General features: G+C 42.5%; 1 long non-coding RNA gene across 1 annotated transcript in view; it reads left to right on the forward strand.

Annotated features, from left to right (window-relative positions):
* The window catches only part of LOC121937288, a 95,297-nt gene that overhangs the window by 42,160 nt on the left and 34,224 nt on the right, over positions 1 to 18,913 (forward strand). Inside the window, exon 2 of the long non-coding RNA XR_006105097.1 lies at positions 9,156 to 9,242. This is a non-coding gene — a long non-coding RNA (uncharacterized LOC121937288). The remainder of the gene's footprint in view (positions 1 to 9,155; positions 9,243 to 18,913) is intronic.

The raw sequence follows: 18,913 nt of genomic DNA on the forward strand, positions 1-18,913 counted from the left end.
ATAATAATAATAATAATAATAATAATAATAATAATAATAATAATAATAATAATAATAATAATTTTTATTTATATCCCGCCCTTCCAAACGATCAGGGCGGCTTACAAAAAATATAAAAACATGATACAATCATCACAGCACCGCGCCGATGTTTCTAGGCTGTTAAGTGTGGAGGGCAGTTGCAGAGCACATGTGGAAGTGTCTCATTTGGATGGCCACAACGGCGTTGCAAAAGAGAAGCCACTCTAGGCGGCTCTTGTTTTACGCGCATCTGTCATCTGTACTGCTCCTAAAGTAAAACAATCATTGTTTCTACAGCTCATGGAAACCAGCTAGCACATCCAAAGTTAGGAAGATGCTCAAGAAGTCTTTTAGGCATAAGTGGCTGAGTTTTGTCTCTGGGTTGTACTTGAGGGACTGAGGCAAAAAGACTAGTTCTGTCCTAACTTCTGCACAGCAAATAGAATGTATGTCACTGTTGTTTCTCTCAAAAAACTCTAGAAATGGGAGCAGCCCTAACTAGAGTTTCAAGATCTCAGGAGGCAAGGCAGAAGTCTGTCTAGCATGTGCTTCCACAGACAAATTGTTCGCACAGAGCAACCGAGACTAGGGCAAGAACGTCTTGCATATGACTAATTGGGTCCCTCCAGACTTTTCCGGTCTCCCGATTCCTTCTGGGCTGATCATTCCAAGTTTCTATCCTGTTACTCTAGGGCACCGTGGAGCCAAAAGACTCCAACCGGCTGGTTCTTCCATCTCAAAGCTAATATAGTGGTAGAGACCGTAAGCTGTTTTCTGGAGGATGATAGGAGACTGAACTAGCTTACGGGAAAGATTAGAAACTGGTAGTTGCTATTTTTGTCTTTCCAACGTGGTCCAAATCACATTTGCTGATCCAAACATGGTCCAAATACACACATCGTTTGGAACAAAAACCGTAATCAAGAAAACAACAGAGCAATTAAAATGGAAATGATTGATGTATGGCGCTGCCATCCTCTTTTGATATTTGAAAGTAAAATACAATTCTTGAAAAGTGTATAGGATAGATCCATTATGTAATGATACGATGTCCTCAGCATTCCACCTCACGACCGTGCCGGCAAGGAGAGGACAAGAATAAACAAGGTGTACTATATCAAGTCTCCAACCATTCTAAATTGTTATGGGCTCCTCATGTTCTCTTGTTTTCCTCCACTGAATTGGAAAGGTACACTACTGGAGCAGGGATCTGTTCTTTTATTCTGTATCACTGTGTGGACTTCTAAATCATTGACGGTGGTTCCATCAGAGTCGTGCCACTCTTGCTGTATTTAGGAAATATGTGAAGACACATCTGTTGAATTTTGGTTTAGAAACTCTTTTGGTCTTTAGTGCTGATGATTTCAATTGTCTTTTGTTGAAATTTAGTGATATTTGTGAACCCCATAAGCACTTTTTTTTTTTTAGCAGAAAGGAGGAGAATTAGTTTACTGAAGAGTTACATTCCTAAACCAGATGTTGCTGCTCTTGTTAGCTATAGATAGCATAGTCAGTGGTGAGGAGTGCTAGGAAATGTAGTCCAGTTCCATTTGGAGGGGCGTATTTTATCCAACTCTGATTTGTACAGTGTATCACCATTCACTCGAATTTCACTGGTGTGTGTGTATGTGTGTAGATTTGCACATTTCTCTTTTTTCTTGAGCTGATCTTCCCCTTAAGAAAAACATGTCTGTCCTCTTTGCTCTCTTCCAGAGCTAGTTTGTCTTTTTTCCACGGCACGGTGGTGCTTTATTCATTCCCTTATCCAATACTTTGCCCAAAGCTAACTCGAAGTGTCATTCTGTCAGCTGCAAGATATAGATATATTATTGTCTTAATTACCGGTATTTCTCCCGCTGCTCATAATTCTGCTAGCTCCACCAAAGAGCTCTTCAGAGACAAGCGCAACTTCCTTTCCCCCATTCTTTGGGGGTTGAAAGGTTGTCAGATGTAGAAATGATCTTTGCTGCAGAGCTTTTGACAACGTTCCTCACCAAAAAGACTTAGGCCAGTTGGATATTTAAATCCAGAGGAGTGTTTCTTACTAGAGCGTTTGGGAAGAAAGGGGAAAACCATTTGGAATTTGGCCTGCAGAAAACCAGAGAATGTAAACACACTGAATTCCAGTAGGCTTATCATTTTCTTTCCCAGTGGGATAAATAATATAATATCCTGAATGCTGATATGAAATGAATTTGTTGAAATATTGATTGGCTGGCATCCTGTTAATGACATACACAACTGTAAGTCTAAAGTAGGTCTTTTTAATGTCTTTGGGGGGGGGGGCATTGCAGACATTAGTATTTTCTTCCTCCCTTCACAATAACCTCCTTCCAGATTCAGTGTATCATGGAGATATCCCTTCCCTCCTGATGGCCATTTAGTGGCTGGTGGAGAGCAGTGTGGATTGGCTGTGTCCCCATAAGGTGCAAAATTATTACATCATGTGCTATATTCCCTGGTGGAGCCCAGCAGATATTGATGGATGATGCCATTGGTCTGAATCTGGTTTTGGGTACATAGCCAGATGCTCCTCTCTTAGAGGTCTTTAAACAGAGGTTGGATGGTCATCTGTCAGGGATGCTTTGATTTGGATTTCCTGCATGGCAGGTGGTTGGACTGGATGGCCCTTGCAGTCTCTTCCAACTCTATTATTCTATGATTGTATGATTCTTATTTTCCATCAGGCACTGAATGACCATGGATGTCCGGGATTGAGGTTTTGAAGAGAGACAAGTGTAATTCTGCCTGTGGGCCTTTTACTCTATGCTTCGCAGTACAGAATCTTAGATATATATTTTTAATGATTTGATGTTGGCATTCATAGAATTATACAGTCAAAGTGGCATCCCTTCACTGGCTCCCTCTCCCTTTCCGCATTCAGTATAAGCTCCTGCTGTCGACATTCAAAGCCCTCCATGGACTGGCCCCTCCTTACTTATCAGACCTTCTTTCTCCTCACCTTCCCACCAGGGCCCTCCGTTCTGGTAGTCAAGGGTTCCTGTCTCAGCCCAGGATTTCCTCTGCCCCATCCCGGATTCGCCCCTTTTCACTTGCTGCCCCTCACTCCTGGAACCTTCTTCCTCCACAAGCAAGAGCCATCACTTCTTTAACCAGCTTCAAAACGGAGTTGAAAACCATCCTATTCAGAGAAGCCTTCCCAGGCATCGCATAATTGTCGCTTACTATCTGATGTTCTGTTGTTGGCTGTTTATCGATCCATTTCCTGTATTCCTATGTACTGTATATGTATTATCCTACTTGTGATTATGTATTTTCCCTGGATAATGATTAACCATCCATTATGAAGCCTTGCCCTCCCTCCAGTCCATCTGCCTTGGTCCAGGCCTCGGAGGTTGAGAGGAACTGCTGGACCTCTTACCCTTTCTCGTCACCACTCCCTTCTCCTTCTGTATCATGTCTTTTTTTTAGATTGTAAGCCTGAGGGCAGGGAACCGTCTAACTAAAAAGATTGCATGTACAGCGCTGTGTAAATTTACAGCGCTTCATAAATAAAGGTTAATAATAATAATAATAAAAGTCCAACTCCATTCTGCCATGCAGGAAGACACAATCAAAGCACCCCCAACAGATGGACATCCAGCCTCTCTTTATAAAACCACAGAGGAGGAGACTGGACCACTCTCCAAGGGACTGTGTTCCACTGTCAAACAGCTCTTACTATCGGGACTTTCTTCCTAATGTTGAGGTGGAATCTCTTCTCCTGTAGTTTGAAGCACAGGCTTTTCTGCGGCTAGGATAAGGATGGATGGATGAGTCTCTTGTGTGTCAGTTTCACCTGTACTTGTTCCATTTGATTTCTGAGATTTAAAAAAAGCATTAGAGTTCATGTTTATTTTCATACGCACACACACTCTGAATGCAATCCATTCTAATTTATGCATTTTACATGCAATTTTTAAGCTGAGGACTGCATCTCAAAATTTGACTTCGTACTAAGTCTAAGCAACAAGTGTGTCCTGCTCTTTGTTTGGACTTTGAATTAGGTTAGTGCATTGTTTATGGCAGATCCATTCCTTTGTCCAGAATAGTTTTCATAGCATCCTATGCTAACCACAGATTTCCCTCCGTAAGAGTCAGATTAGTGAAGTAAAGCAATGAGAGTCTCCCTGTAGCTGTAGTCAAAAAAAGGAACTACAAAGTAACTTGTGGTTTAGTGGTTTGATTATGACCCTGGAGACCAGGGTTCAATTCGCAGTTTGAGGATGAAGCTCACTCACAATCTTTCAGCTTCAGGGGAAGGCAATGGCAAACCTCCTCTGAACAAACCTTTCAAGAATAAACAAATATATTCTCATGTTAAAATTGTTAAGAGCATTTTATATCTATGCAACAGGTTTTGAAATGATCCTGTAAGAAAGTTCAATTTTTCTCCCAGCAGAACAGAAAAAATCCTCAAAGAGGCCCCATATGAACACATTTCATTGAGCCAGAAATGTACTGGATCATCTCTAGAGATATTACATTAAGTCCTTCAAAAAGACATCAAAAGGGGTCCCAGTAGGACCTATAAGAGTCACCTTCCAGCCTGTCCCGATCTCTTGCCCCCATAGTGTCCCACTTTACAGTCCTCTTATTCAAAGCGCTGTCAGAGGTCAATCCTCTTTTTGAAAACACCTGAAGAGCTGTTCAGTCCAAGTCTGGTTTCAAGATAAAGAGGTCTAAGAAGGGGAGAGCAGGGATCTTGAGGCTGCCCATCAAGAGCGAACACCTGAACAGCCTGACTGGCAGCACACAGGTCTTCTCTGCTATGGTCAAATGTGTGGCATTTCTGTTAGAGAAATGATTTTCCCATTTGCACACATGCGTATCAATGAGCACATGCAGATTTCACGCAGTTCTGTCTCTTCTTATTTCCTCTATTTTTCATTTCATTTCAATTCATTTCCTGGGTTTTTCTTCGGAGGGGATGATATTTTGAGTGGCTTTCCCACATTGGCCTAAGAGCTTTGGAAGACAGACAACAGCGAACTGTCATCCATACGACTTTTCTTCCTTGTCTCCAAGCTTCCTCTGGCTCTTAGAGCTCAGAAGACCCTTTATTATTTATATGCAGCTATCCAGGCTGTATCCATTCCCTGTGTCATCCCTATCCCTTCATATTCATGGCTAAAGGCCATTGAACAGAGAGGGAGAGCAGTTGTAGTCTAACACATATGGAGGGCTTGAGGAAGGATGTTTAAGGCGTTGTCTCTGTAGAGTCTCTTTGGCCTTAAATAATACCCTCAACGATGGGGAGCAATTCCTTTAAAACTATTTTTGTTGCCAGTCCTGTTGTTTTACAGACTGCAGTGTTGATGCATTACTTTTCAAGTAATTGTCTTCTGTTGTAGTTGTCTGTGTTCTTTCTGTTTTTCATTTGTGGGGGGCAGCATTGTAAAATGCAATTGAATCCAAGAATCATAGAACTGGAAGGGATCTCAAAAGTCATATGGCCCAACCTGCTGCTGGTGTTAGCAGTCCATTAGTACAGCGTCCCAGCATTTGACAAAACATCCCTGCTTGAAATCCCACCCACTCCATAAAAATCTGAACACTCCTTTCTGAGTCAATCTGCCTGACTGTCAAACTTCTCATAGTATCAGGAAGTGAGCAATAGCAAGCACAATAGCAAGTACATTTCTATACCACTTATCAGTGCACTTAAGCGCTCTCTAAGTGGTTTACAATGTATAAGCTTGGTTCTCATTTTAGCAACCTATAGAAGGATGCAAGGCTGAGTGGACCTTGGAGTCCCTGGGATCGAACTCACAACCTTGTGGCTGTGAATGGCTGTAGTACTGGCATTTAACCATTGCGCCACCTGGGCTCCTTGGTTTTGCCCAATGTTTTGCATAAAACTCTTTTTCCCCTGTAAAGCTTGGTAGGGGCCCTACCTGGAGCAACAGGAAATAAATGTGCTTCAACATACCGTACATGTGGCAGTCTTTCAAATGATGGTTGGACACACATGAGAGAGCCAGCATGGTGTAGTGGTTTCTACATGAGACTCTGAAGACCAGGGTTCAAATCCCCACTTGGCCATGGAAACCCACTGGGTGACTTTGGGCAAGTTCCATTCTCTCAGTCTCAGAGGAAGGCAAAGACAAACCCCCCTCTGAATCAGTCTTGCCAAGAAGACCCATGATAGGTTCACCTTACAAATCAGAAACAACTTAAAGGCAGACAACAACAGCAGCAACAACAACAACAACACATATGACCTCTCATTAGTTCTTCCACCCCGTAGACTAATATATCCAGCCATTTTTCCTCACAACACTTGGGTCTCCAAACCATCACCATATTTGTTAAACTCTTCTGGATGTGTTGCTACATGTAAATATAAACTGCATTTCCCAGAATTGGACATAGTTCTCTAAGTGAGTTCTGATCATAGCAGATGATGCTTGGGTAGATAAGTTCATAATGGCCGTGGTCATCATCATTGTGTCACGGTCATTGTTGTTTTTAAAGTGCTTTTGGATGGTGGAAAAGAGCTTAAGAACAATGTAACCATGCCTATTTTGGCCACATGGTCCATATTATATCACTTCATGTTATCACCATTAACTGTTCCTAAGAACATTTCATGTCACGGTGTCCTAACTCATGGCCTAAGTCATTTCAGGACAAATGATTGCATGTTCTCAAGAGATAGTGGGAAAAGGTTTTTGATACCTTTTTCTATCTTTGTTTTGGCTTAGGAAATTAGACACTATGTGTCTGGTTACTTGAATTTGATCTCACCACTATGTTCCTTTCAGAATATCTCTGCATATTTTCCTGTTCTTTGTTAGAATGATCATCTTGTAGGAGAAGATCCAAAGGAACTACCCTTGCACATTAACTACAAAAGTCTAAACAGTCCCAATATCACCACTTTATCAGGCAGTACAAGCAGGGTTCATCTGAGACTGCTGCGGTAATTCATGGATTTCTGTACCAGGTTCAAGTGCATTCATCTAGATTGGCCCAAGAATAGTTTTGCTTGAGGCAAAGGGCATGATAATATTGTCCCCCCTCACCATTCCATAGAAAGCTTACCAAACTTTTCAGTTGAATCATTTTTGGGCACTGACAATAGGGCAGCATCTTTCACTATGCTTGAGGGAAGTATGCTAGCTTATAGAGCAGTGGTTTCCAAACTTTGGTCTTCCAGATGTTTGGGACGTCAGCTCCCAGGATTCCTTACTGTTGGCCAAGCTGACAGAAGCTTCTGAGAGTTGAAATCCACCTGGAGGACCAAAGTTTGGGAATCACTGTTTTAGATGGGAAGCAATGGGAAGACTGCCTAATGGTAGGGCTGGAGTTGGCAGTCTTGTTGGGCAACCATGTTGTCAGTAAATATCCATTTAGGATATTGCATTCAGCACATTATGGGGCTTTACCAGTGTTGGCCTGTGATCCAAGCAGAAGAGGTGGCTCATGCCAAAATGAGAGAGGTTGAGGCAAAATACTCCGTGCTTGGAGCACAAACTGTTGGTGGACACCATCCAAGATTAAGATTGACATCTGCTTTTTTCTAGCGCTGTCCAGTGTTTTTTTTTTTCAAAAATAGAAATTAAATCCAGTTGTTAAGGAACATCTAATAGATCTTGAATCTTACAGCGCCATTGAAGAATTAGGTCTAGTACATCTATGGCTGACAATAGCCAGCATGGTGTAGTGTTGGAGTAGGACTCTGGGAGACCCGGATTCCAATCTGTGAACTATCTGAGAACAGAGTAATTAGTATTCATCAGCAGACGGTGAGCAACTACTAGTTCCACACAACTCACATGCACATTTGCTCACATTCCCCAATTGTGTGATGAGCCATTTCTCAGTTCAGCAGTTCAGGCTGTGATCCTATGCACTGTTGCTAGGGAGTAAATTGGATCGTATACAGACATTTCTGAATGAGCAGTCGTATGGCTAGATAGGTAAGTAGGCAGAGGATTGCAGCCTAAATGATCAGGAGGAAGAGAGAGTCTGAAATGTAAACAGTGGAAACTTAGAATCATGGGATCATAGAGTCCTATTGTTGGAAGAGACCTCAAGTGCCATCCATTCCAACTCCTGACATGCAGAAATACACAATCAAAGCACTCCCTGCAGATGACCACCCATCTCTGTTTAAAAACCACCAAACAAGGAGACTCCACCACACTCCAAAATAATGTATCCCACTGTCAAACATCTCTAACTGTCAAGATGTTCCTCCTATGTTTAAGTGGAATCTCTTTTCTGTAGTTTGAATCCATTGCTCCATGTCCTAGTCTCTGGAGCAGCAGAAAATAAGCTTTCTCCATCCTCAATATGACAGCCCTTCAAATATTCAAACATAGCTATCATGTTACTCCTTAGCCTTCTTTTCATCAGGCTAAACATACCCAGCTCCCTAACCTGCTTCTCATAGGGGCATGGTTTGCAAATCTTTCACCATTTTGGTTCCCCTTTTCTGGACATGCTCCAGTTTCTCAGTGTCCTTTTTGAACTGTCATGCTCAGAATGGGACACCATATTCCAAGGGAGGTCTGACCAAAGCAGAATGGAGTGGCACTATTATTTCCTTTGATCTAGGCACTATACTCCTCTTGATGCAGCCGAGAATTGCATTGGCTTTCTTAGCTGCTGCATCACGTTGCTGACTCATGTCCATCCTGTGATCCACTAAGACTCCTAGATCCCTTTCCATCAGACCAAGTGTCACCCATTCGATATAACTCAGTGTATAAAAAGCTATCTCTTAAATTTCCCCCTGAAAAGAAAAGTAGGAAAAGTAGGGAGACCGATTGGGGATCCGGACTTGAAATTACCCTTGACTCTGGTGCATCATGGACATTTCCTCATGATTACTCCTATGCTATTGAGATTTCTTTTTGCAACATTTTGTTTGATTGTATTCAGCAATTTCCCAAGGATTTATTTTGTCTTGTGACTAGTTACACGCATTAACTGCCGCTAGATAATATCTTTTGACTAGCTTTGCTGGTAAACCACTGGGCTATGTAATTGAGTTTTGTGGGGAAATATGCGTTATGATCTTGAGATGAAATGAAAGAGGGATTTCTTTTTTAAACATTTCCCTTTCTAAATGCTTGTGTGAGTGTGCGGAAAAGCAGCCAAACGTTTTCTCTTTTATTCTACAGTTTTATGCCGTTCCCTCCCCATGACTGTGGAAGTTCAAATGAGGAGAAAATAGCAGCAACAACGGCATCCACAGATCTCCTCTAATTGTAAGTGGCATTCATTTGTTTTCTTAGTGGAGATAAAGATGGTTGAGATCAAGATAAACACTTGGATTCGGGCATATCTGCCTCACAGTTTTGACATTGTTAAGAGGAACAGGTAAGGTCTGCTCAGAAGGGTGTCAATGACTCTGTGTCCTAAATACCAGCATCCCATAAGAAATCACCTGTTTGGCAAATGGTCTGTTCCTCCTGCCATTTCTAGAAATGTATGCATTTGATTTATTTATTGAAGCTATTAATGAACAGTATACACACACACACACACACACACACACACACACAGTGGGCCCTTGCCTTACGTGGGGAATCCGTTCCGGACCCCCCTGCATAAGGCGAATTCTGACTATGCTCAAGCCCCATTTGTTTGAATGGGGCTCGTGCGTGACAGAGTCATTTGAATGGGACGCGCCACCCCGCGCACCCCGTGTACTCCCTGCAGCTTGAGCACGTACACTCAAGCCCACGCAAAGTGCACCTGCGTATAATGCTGGCACACTGTATATATATAATCTTCAATAAATCCATAGTGCCTGAAGGAGAAGACATCTCAGTCCCAGGATTACATAGCATTGAGCCATGGCAGATTAAAGTGGTTTCGAACTGCATTATTTCTGCAGTGCAAATGCAGCCCGAATTGATGGAAAACATCATGTTCTATTGAGGATGCAGAAAACAGTATTTCTGCATAGAAATATTATTTGAACAGCAGAAAATGTTGTTTCCTGGCAAAGCAACCACTTGTGAATTTTGTGAACAGCAAGTCCTGGCGACGAATAGGCTTTGGAAAAGGCATGTTTTTGGAAGACTTTCTCGCAGTGGGGAGAAAATGGCTAGAAATACTTGTTCTTTGAGAAGAATAAGTGAATAATGACATCGCTATTAACAAGGAACGAGGTTAATGTCTTGCACCAAACACTTGGGTCACATTGATCTTTGCAAGAGTTTGTCACCACCATTGTGATACACAAAACTATCCTGTCGGCCAACTTTTAGGTGGTGACATCTCTGGCGGTTAAATGCTAAAAAGAGAGAGGGGAAAAACATGCTTAATATTATGTTCAAGAAAACATACCCTGCGCTTGAACTTTTAAATGACTATTTCGCGATGAAAAGTAACATTCATTTACAGCTGGCTTGGGAAGGAGCTTGTGAGTTAAACAAATGCCCTTTGTGATATTGCCAACAAAAAGAACAAGATTAATATTAGTGTTTGCTTTTATCCAGGGTTGTTCAACCAGTGGTTTAGGAATATCTAATGGATCTTGAATGCTATAGTACAGGTGAGGAATTAGAGTTGGTACATAGAAGGCTGATGAGATCTGACATGATGTAGTGGTTTGAATGTTGGATTTGAACTCTTGGAGACCAGGATTCAAATCTCTATTCAACCACAGAAACCCACTGGGTGACCTTGAGCAAGTCACATTCTCTCAGCCTCAGAGGATGGCAAGGGCAAACTCCCCTCTGAATAAACCTTGCCAAGAAAACCCTGTGAATAATTTATCTTAGGGTCACCGTAAGTCAGAAATGACTTGAAGGCACACAACGACAACAATGAGAAGGGCGAAAGACTACAGTGGTTCAGGTGCCATACTTCATTAGGGCCAGAGAGAGAATGGAAAAACAGATGAGCATTTACACAAGCTGAGTAAACAGTTGGTAATACCAATGATACTCCTAATAGTTATAATACTGAATAAAGCATACAATGAATTTTGCCTCATGTTCTCATTCTGGAATATTTTTAGGCATTGCATGAGGATTATTTGCAAAGTTCACCTGAGTCTGTAGCTTGGTCTTAAAATTTCTAGATATCGTATCTATCTTGCTATCGAGGAAACCTGTTTCCTTTATGGGATTATTCACACTACACAATTATAGTGCCATTACTCCACTTTCCTTTTCATGGTCCCATCCTATGAAATCCTTGGGCTGGTCATTTTAGGAGACCCTAGAGCTCCCTGGTTGAGATTTCTAAATTCCCATCCTTTAAAATACAAATCCCAGGATTATGCAGAATGCTGCCTGGGCAGTTAAAGTGGAATCAAAGTGCTATAACTATGCACTATGAAAGTGCTTCTTTTATAATGGGCATTTGGTATCTGCTGGAGTTTGGTTCCAGGACCCTCTGTGGATATAAAAGTATTTGGATGCTCAAGTCCTATTAAATACAGTGCCATAGTAAAATTGTGTCTCTTATAAAAAAAAGGTTTGTTTTTTGGAATTTATGTATATTTTTAATATTTTCAAGCTGTGGATGGTTGAATCGGTGGATAAAGAATCTATGAGTATGGAGAGCCAACTGACGTTCTGCATGGAACATGTGGCCTTGATGTTATGGTTTAATGCTCTGTCTCCTAATCTGACCTCCTAAAAGCCAACTTAAAAGTCTGGCAGCACCAAGCAAATGGGTTTGGTGACATTGGTGGGGAGCAGGATTGCTGAAGGATGATGCACCCAACCTTTTCCACCAGTAAGCTGCAATATGAGCAGAAGCAGCGACTGTTGCAATTCCTTGTTGCACTGTGGTTCACTGATAAGAGTGGGCTAGAAACATTATCCCTTCAGTGCCCAGATTGCCAGCACTGCAGAACTCCTTTGCTCAGTAGGATATCTGGCTCTTAAGGTGGATTTTAAGGGCAATTGTGGTCAGGGCAATAGTGCCACGATTGTAAATGTCAATGTGAAACAGTTATGAGGTCGTAAGTATAGCTTATGACATCGTAATACTTAATGGGATACCTGTTAAGTATTTTCCCCCCTGCAGCAAAATTCCTCTGCAGCGCACCACGATTTTTCAATATGGGGTGAGTTCAGGACTTTCTAATATGTGGAGATGTATTTGTTTTCTCCTGCAGTAGGGAGAAAGCTACCCCAATTATGGGAGGACAAAATAGCCAAGGATACTACCCTATATGTAGCATTATACCCCTATGTATGAAAAGAGAGAGGTTGGCAGCATAGATTTAAGACTACTTCCTCAAATGCATCTGAAGAAATAGACTTAAGTATATGAAAGCTCATGCTGCCAACCTCATGCACCCAGTGCCATTCAAAGATGCAGACAATAATTAGGTTTAATTATTCTTAGGTCAGTATCTCTAAGAATCTACGGGTCAGAATGCAAAGATATAGCCGTGTTAGTCTGTAGAATCAGTTCGTAGAGAGATCTTGTAGTACCTTTGAGACTAACGGAAAGAAAGAAGTTGGCAGCATGAGCTTTCGTAGACTCCAGTATACTTCCTTAAATGCATCTGAGGAAGTAGGCTGAAGCCTATGAAAGCTCAGGCTGCCGATTTCTTTCTTTTGGTTAATCTAAGGCAGGGGTCGGCAACCTACGGCCCACGGGCCGGATCCGGCCTGCCGAGGCCTTGCGACCGGCCCCAGCCTGGCCCTGCTGCCCCCACCGCTTCTGTGTTGCTCTAGGCGCCCGCAGGGCCTCGCTGCCCTCTTCCTCCACCGTGCATGGCCGTGCGGAGGAGGCGGGGAAAGAGGAGGGCAGCGAGGCCTGGGGCGGAGGAGGCGAAGGTGGAAGCGGCGCCTCCTGCGTGCGGCTGTGCCACCCTTCCCGTGGCCTCCTCCCTCCCTCTCGGCCTCTGTGGAGGCCGAAGCCTCCGCAGAGGCTGGGAAGGGATGCGGGGGCCACCGCCACCGGCCTCCCCCCCTCCGTCTCAGCCTCTGCATAGGCCGGGAAGGAGTGTGCGGGGCCACCGGCGATCACCGCAATCGCCGGCGGCCTCCTCCCTCCTTATTTATTTATTTTTTGGCTTTGGCCCACCAGTTGTCTGAGGGACAGCAACCCAGCCGCCAGCTCAAAAAGGTTGCCTACCCCTGATCTAAGGGTTAGTTACTCCCATTTTGGAATCCAACAATCTAGATTCTTCTTTTTTTAAAAGATGAAAAACATCTGTTGTGGCCAGAGGAGGAATTTGCCTCAGGACTATGGCTCAGTAGGCACCTTTCCTTTCCATTTGCTTACACCATTGTGGAACTTGAGTCTAACAACACATCCTGTGGTTTGGATGTCTAGCCAAGATGATTTGGGGACTTTTCTGGTTCTCTCCATATCTCAAGCTGGTGAAAATTCAGGGAGGACTCAAAAGTTTGCATTTGAAATTTTCTTTTAGTAGACCCCTAAAAGCATTACCAAAACCCCCCTGATATTTTGGTAATGCTAAGGGAACCAAAAGACGCAGCTCAAGTTGCACGTATGGGTTGTTGTCTTTGTTATTTGCCATCAAGTCAATTTAGATTTATGGTGATCCTATGAAATAGAATTCAAAGATATAGCCATGTAAGTCTGTAGAATCTGTGTGTCTGTAGATCTTGTAGCACCTCTGAGACTAAAAGAAAGAGATAGGCAGCATGAACTTTCATAGATTTAAGTTTACTTAGTGGGAAAATAGGACAGTGCAACCACTGTGTAACTACACAAGTGTAGATCTACACTGTGCAAGTAGGAATGTAGGATCTTGGCCTTTGCATTTTGCATGATTTGCCACTTTGTTTTCTTCTTTGGGCATTATGCCCAACTTTCTATAATAATATAAAATGCAGGACAGCTTATAAGTAACAGATATAAATCATCACATTTTTTAAAAGAAACCCAGACCTAACAATAAAACAGATAGTAGTAAAACAGCACCATAAAAATGTCACATCTTTCTTTTTTTTAAAAAGACAACACACACAAACAACTGCAGTAGACTAAAAAAAGATATCATACGTTAAGCTTTAAAACATAAAAAACCAAGGCTGCCTGAATAAAATAGTCTTAAGAGTGCTGTCAAGAAAGGAAGCAGAGAGCAGACCTGACTAGCAACCCTGTTTTGGGAGACTGTCCACACTACAGCCTCAGTTGTGTAGGTGCTACAGTCTGCTTCACCTGCAGGTTGTAGACACAAAATGGACTGCGGTGCCATTGGGTGGCCATGTCAGGACTGTCCAGGCACTGACATTTCAGAGTCAAAACCTAACAACTAGAGATGGCATCTTGTGAGTCACAGGTGATGGGCCTGATAGTGTCATTGAGTGTGCCACTTTAAGCGTCAGTCACACTTGCACAAAGTATGCCTTTCAAGCAAAGAAGACAACATCTAACAAAGGTGGGAAATGTTATTGTTGTGTGCCTTCAAGTCATTTCTGACTTATGGTGACCGCAAGGCAACCCTATCATAGGATTTTCCTGGCAGGATTTGTTCGGAAGGGGTGTGCCTTTGCCTTTCTCTGAGGCTGAGAGAATGTGACTTGCCCAAGGTCACCCAGTGGGTTTCCTTGTCTGAATGGGATTCAAACCCGGGTCCCCAGAGTCATACTTTTATTATTCTTTTTTAAAAATTGTTTTTAAAACGGCTCTGAGCTTGCGTTTTTAGAACAGAAGTTGATTTAATTGTGCTTTAATGTTCATACTAAGTGTTGTTGTTTTTTCAGTTGCATTGTGTTTTTAAACCGTTGAACAGTTCCTGGAAGCTCATGCTGGGGGAAAGGTGGGATATACATTAAAATAAGTTAATCCTAAATACACTGTCATGATGAGTCCCTGAACTAATATACACCACTGTATTATGAACCCTGAGTGATGCTCACAAGATCTTTTGGATTGGGGCAAAGAACTTAAATGAGTTCAATTCCAGATTATTCACGGAAATACATACAAATCCAAAAAGAAGGAGAAGCACCCGTCTCTCAGTACTGACTCTCAAACAGAACTGTATCCATCCACCTGAGTTCTGCCTCTATTCCAATCATGAATCTATATACTTTTCCCATCCAGAATGCAGATCTTGCTTTTATTTTTGGAAGTGATGTTGGGGGTGAGTGGGGTGAGTAAGCTTCTGGCTTTCTCCTTTGTGCTGTTTTAGGGTCATGGAAATGGATGTTCCGAAACCAGACATAAAGGTTGCAAAGGGGCAGCTGTGAAAATGATGTTTCTTTTGGATCCATTATTTTGGCTTCTGTTTATAGAGATCTCTTTATGGGAAACCCACAACATATTTTCCAGCGAAGTGCACATGTATAGTCTCAAGAGCCCAGAGTACCATTTAACTGTCATTTCCTTTGATTAACCTTCACCTGATCCTGCTCCCGTAGGCAATTTTACTCGCCTTTGTTCTCCCATTTAAATACCACTTTCCATCAGGTAGGCACATTTGTCATTAAGGAGATGCCTGTGTCGTCTATATGGATGCCATAGCCTTGGTGCAGCTTAGCAACCTTGCCACACATAAGAAGCTGCTCCAGACTGGTTTTGAGGATTGCAAAAAGGGTGTTTTGGGGCCCTATCACACTATGCAACTATGACACTATGACTCCACATTAACTGCCATGGCTGCAAACTATGGAGCCCTGGGATTTGCAGTTTCAGGAGGCACTAGAGCTTTCCGTTGGAGAATTTTCAACACTCCTCCTTCAACTGCAAATTCCAGGATTCCATAGAATGCTTCCATGGTAGTTAAAATGGAATCTTAAACACGTTCATTGTTTTAATGTGAAAGGGCCCTTTTTGATTTTTCATCAGATGGAGAAATGTGTAAAATATCTGTATTGAATTCAAGGTTGTAGAAGTGGTGTTGCCGAGGGAAATTCTTTTAGAGGGGAAACATGATCAGGGCTATGCAGCAAAATGCATCAGGATCCAAAATCCACAAAAGAATGATACCTTTATTGGCCAGCCAAAATGCCAAAAATGTATCATGCAAGTTTTCAAAGTTTCACTGGCTTCTGCATCAGGCAAAAGTGTTAAAAACCATGCAGGAGAAAAAATGGCAAAGATATTAGAGTCATAGGTGTACATTCTGTGTCAGGTGTTACTCTGTTATTAAGATGTTATTGAGGAATTTCAGTACAGGCAGAGGCCATCTTCTTGACCATCTGAGGACCAGGGACTGGGACTTAGGTCTTTGAAGATTTTACCACCAACAAAGATGAAACGGTGGTACATGCTCTGGTAACCTCTCGGTTGGATTTCTGTAACGCGCTCTACATGGGGCAACCCTTGTACCAAACCCGGAAGCTTCAATTAGTGCAGAATATGGCAGCCAGGCTGGTCACTGGATGCCCCAGGACCAGCCATATAACACCAGTTTTACAAGATCTACACTGGCTGCCCATTCGCTTCCGGGTGCAATACAAGGTGTTGGTATTGGGCCCAGGGTATTTGGAGGACCTCCTCTCCCCATATAATCCGCCCCGCACTCTCAGATCGGCCAGGAAGCAATTGCTGAGAGTTCCAGACATGAAATACTCTGTGACTGCACAAAGGGCATTTTCCAGCTCGGCCCTGCAGCTCTGGAACTCCCTTCCCGGTGAGTTACCTCCGTTACCTCCCTTGATTTATTTAGGAAGAGGTTAAAAACCTTCCTCTTCCAACAGGCTTTCCCCCAGACAATGTAGCATCTGATCTCTCCCTGATGTATTGTTCCACCTGCACTTTACGCTAGCTATTGTTGTGTTTTAATTCTGTAGTTTTTACCTTGTTTTTAATCTGTTTTATTGCATTGTTTGTGCTTTGATGTATTTTATACTGTTTGTGTGATTTGTACATTGTTGTACTTTGTTGTTACCCCGCTTAGATCTGCAAGGATAAGCGGGATACAAATAAACAGTTTATTATTTATTATTAAAACTCTTTCATTAGAGTATCATTGCCAAGTTTTACCTATACAGCACCCAAGAGTTTTGACAGATATAATGGTACAGATGAGTCTCTCCTAAGAAAGGATAGCAGTCGGACATGGTGCATTCTTTTGCATTTTGGTTGGCTAAAAGAGGATTTCTTTTGTAGATTTTCAATTCTGTTAGAGAGAAAACCAAAGAAATGCATTGAAAGGGCTTTCCTCTCTTCTTCTGTGTATACCTCGGGTTCCCAGGATAAAAGCAGGAGAGGGATCCTGTACCTTTTCTTCTATGGAAGGAAAAAAAATAATATGTAGAAGAGGGAATTTCAGAAATATTGCTTGTCACACAAATAGAAAACACGCAACACCTGCAGAACTTCCTACACGTCCCTCTCCATATTTTGCTCTGACAACCTTACCCTCATCATCCATGGGAAAACATACTTATCCAATTGTAAATCCTCAAGCCAATTCCTAGCCTATTCTGGGGTTATAGATTTCATCAGGCTGCCTGTCAGTCAGGTTAATAGTCTTAGGAATAGACAGGCTATAATTACCTATCCAGAAACAATTCCTATATCTGTAAACAGCAGTAACAACAACAACATCTAACAACATCAAGACTGGCCCCATGAGATCAAACATATGCACACTGGAAATGGAGGCCACCGGGTCTGTACCAGGAAGGTCATAAAATGAACCGCTGGAGAAGGGAGAAGATTGCAAAGAGTTGAGGCTACATCTATGCAGGCAGATGCATTAGCATACATGTTTAGGTTCTCATGCCTTTTAACTATTCATTCATTACACATACTCTGCTTTCCTGGAGCTTAACAATGGTTCCCTGGAGGCCTCCTACCCAGTCCTCTTGCAGGTCAGTCCTGCTTTGCTTCCTCAGTAGAAGATTATCTACATTCATACCTTGCACTGGGCCTTCTTTTCTCTGCAGTGCTTAGTACTCAGTTCCATAGATCATTTCACCTCCCGGCTTTCATTGCGTGGTGCTTCTCCTCTGACCCATTGCTTTGAAACCACCGCATTTGTTGTTGTTTTGAACTCCAGAAGGGAAGAAAAATTAAACACATATCGCAGGGCTGTAACTGTGTTTAAATAGTAAAAAACAAAAGAGCCGGAATCCTGTTAGTGACATAGAATCATGGAATCATAGATTTGCAAGTATAAATACAAGTTACGCTTGTGCATGTATATATATTTTTGTCATTGCAGAAATTAACATTCTCTTCATTCCTCTGCAATGTCCAAAAGCCACACTTAAGACTCACTGTTGTGTGGCAATGCTCCTCCATGGCCATTCTGTTGCTGGTGGAGAGTAGAGGGATCAGAGAAGCATCTGGCTATGTCCCCAATGATATCATTTGCTGAGACCTCTGGGAATTCCCAGCAGATCTTGATGGGAAATGCCCTTGGTCTTCATCTAACTACAGGGCCACAGCTAGCTGCTTTTCTGATTCCTCCTGTTCTCCATGAGATGGCCATGATAACTTGCCTTCAAGTCGTTTCTGACTTATGGTGACCCTAAGGAGAACCTAGCATGGTGTTGTCTTGGCAAGTTTCTTCAAAGGGGGCTTGCCATTGCCATCCTCTGAGGCTGAGAGAGTCTGACTTGCCCAAGGTCACCTAAAGGGTTTTCATAGCTGAGCAGGTATTCGAACCCTGCTCTAAAGAGTCACAGAACAACGTCAAACCACTACACCATGCTGCTTTCTTGTTGATGGACTATCACAACCCAATAGTAAGTCACGGGATGGTGACAGGTGAGTCACAGTGGAATTCCACATGCCAAACTCTTGATCATGTAGGATCTCAATGAATATGTGTCATAGTGGCAGAATCACAACATGTATGTAGAAACAGATGTACCCCTCCACCAAGCCTTTGCAATGGGAGCAAAGCAACTGGGATGTTCTTTCCTTTCCTTCCATAGTAGAAAAGGACAGGCTTCTATGCCCTCATATGTTGGGTAAAAATTGCTCTGAGAACCTTTGGGGCTGTAGAGCAGAGTATAAATACTCCAAATAG

The sequence above is a fragment of the Sceloporus undulatus genome, chromosome 7 (assembly GCF_019175285.1).
Source record: "Sceloporus undulatus isolate JIND9_A2432 ecotype Alabama chromosome 7, SceUnd_v1.1, whole genome shotgun sequence".
In the NCBI taxonomy this organism is placed as follows: domain Eukaryota; kingdom Metazoa; phylum Chordata; class Lepidosauria; order Squamata; family Phrynosomatidae; genus Sceloporus; species Sceloporus undulatus.